Source organism: Eutrigla gurnardus (assembly GCF_963514095.1).
Source record: "Eutrigla gurnardus genome assembly, chromosome: 1".
Taxonomy (NCBI): Eukaryota; Metazoa; Chordata; class Actinopteri; order Perciformes; family Triglidae; genus Eutrigla; species Eutrigla gurnardus.
In genome coordinates, this window is record NC_139915.1 from 23623644 (window position 1) to 23626034 (window position 2391).

Here is a 2391-nt window from a genome sequence, read left to right on the forward strand (position 1 = left end):
TATCACTGAATACACTGAGAAATTGCTAAAAAAAAAAGAAAAGAAAAAAAAAAGATGTAGCTACACACTGATCATTCCTTATCCTCTCTGCCATTTTACATGTTTCTATGGATTGCATCTCAACATGGTGTTATTAAAAAGGCTACAAGATAATTAACAAATAAAAGTAAATGTCAGCCCTTCGGTGCTCCCACAACAGAATAACACATCACATGAAAATATTACAAACATTCAGAATAACTCAAGTGAGCATGAACTAAAAAGATACTTTATTTGAAACCAGCAGGGGACATTTTTGTACAAAAATACACAACTGTTACATAGGTGCTTGTGTCAAGAATTGTTCTTTCTTCTGCTGCTCACACCACTGATGCTCCTTTGCATGCAGCACCAATGTGGGAGAACTGTTAACTTGCTCGGAGATAATTTCACCAAGTAAAAATAACAAATCCAATAAACAATGTCATTTGCCATAGGTAAGAATGTAGGATCCTAGATTTGTGGGGCTAGACCAAAATGACAGAACCATTCTCATAAATATCAGGAAGAATGCTGAAGATGGGATGTTATTGAAGCACTGAGTTGAATTTGTCTCCGACTTCATTCTTTAGTTGGACTTGGTATCTTCCTTGGTATCTTCCTTGGCCCCTCCTTCCGCTCCCCCTCCACCCGATTTTTTCTGCTTCTGTTGCATTATCTCGGCATCCCTTTGGGAGAGAGGGACAATTTAAGACAAAATAGCCATTGGTAGGTGCATCCAATATACCTCCATTTAAGGCACACGTGTGACATCAGTTATTATTTAGCCAGATTAGATCTTTGCAGCACTGGTGATATCAGGACTTGGATTTGTACCGTATAGTTTAGGGGTCGACCGATTATCGGCGCTGATATTCACTATTTTTATGGTGATTGTATTATTTACTATTACTTTTTTAAGCAGCTAAAATATGTTTTTTATGCAGCCCGAGCCACTACTCTCTACATTGAAGTCATGTAAAACACAATTTGTTATGGATACATTTGTTGTGTGTGTATCCCATCCTTTAATCTCATGCAAACCTCTTCCTACCTCTGTTTCCGAGCAGCAGCAGACAGTCCATCGTCACCCCTCTTCCCTTTTCCCTGGTCATTGTTTTTTTTGGCATTTTTTGCACGCGCAAGGTCACGTTGGTTTCCTCCTGCATGGCACAAAAAAGACAACAACACTTAACGCCACTTCAATGAGCAACACCTCTGGTATGTGAGTTACACCCATAAAACACCTCATTTATTAAATGCCACAAATAATAATAATAAGAAATGTTCCGAGTCTATAAGACATCATTTCAAATGACCCACGGTCCGTTCATATTATACGACTCATTGACGGCAGAAATACAAATGGTGCAAAGCAGCCGACGTGGCAGAGAGGCGCTCTGGAGCGACTTCGTGGCAGAACAGCAGCACACAGGGCAGCAAAGCGTCTACAGTCGTATTGCGGGTTTTTAAGCACTTGACTAACCAAAAATACGAAACGGAGGTAGAGACACGCCTGATGTAATAATGACGATTGCATTCGGTCTGCTAGCAAGCCGCGTTGATGCCCAAATATCCGTGTCACGTTTCTAACTATTGCTTTACAGTAGGCCGAGGCTCGGACTAACCACTGAACAATTAACCCATTGGCCCATCGTTGTTGACAAACGTCCAACGCACATAACGTAACCGTAAAAGACAGCTACTTGACACGGTATAGCATAGGCTCGTCTACTTCATTTGAACCTACAAAGATAGCACATTAATTTATGTGCGTTTTATAACCCAACGCTGGTTTGAAATTTCCGTGAAATACGTTATGTCCATTTCAGCAAATAGACGGAGCCCAGGTCGGCGGTGGCCAAGGCTAATGAGCGGAACAATCCAATAAAGTACACTGATGCCTTACAGTCAAAACACATGTCTATACCCACTGGTCATTTTTAGTAATCCCTGCTTCTTTCACCCGAAATCCAAATAGTTCAGCTCAGCCAAAGGGCCGTCGGTTCCCTGCTCGTCGTTCCAGTCGCTGTTTTCGTTGAGCTGCTGAGGCTGCCAAATATGCGCGAGACTTCCGCGCGAGACCCAGAACATTCCGTCTTTCGCTAGATTGAACTGCGCGTGCGCTAGATTGTAGCACAATAACAAAAACGGTGCATGATTAGATTATTCCAGCGTTAAAGGCAGGAATACCACATTCAGTATAAAACGTTGTAAATGGAAAAGGAATGCTAATGGGACAGCACTTGACATGTTACGTTACTTATTATCATAATATAATATTATAAACATATTATCGAAATGTGGGAGTTTTTATTTTAGATGTTTTACTGCCAGATTTGAACATCTTCCAAGCACTTGTCTTACCAGAAG

The 2391-nt window shown here is 41.1% G+C and overlaps 1 long non-coding RNA gene across 1 annotated transcript; it reads right to left on the reverse strand.

The window, feature by feature from the left end:
* Window positions 1-677: 677 nt before the first annotated feature.
* LOC311011194 lies at window positions 678-2111 on the reverse strand. Its single transcript, XR_014596872.1, has 3 exons — window positions 1928-2111; window positions 1073-1181; window positions 678-707 (listed from the first exon to the last, which is right to left on the reverse strand). It is a non-coding gene; the product is annotated as an uncharacterized lncRNA (long non-coding RNA).
* Between the last annotated feature and the right edge of the window lie 280 nt (window positions 2112-2391).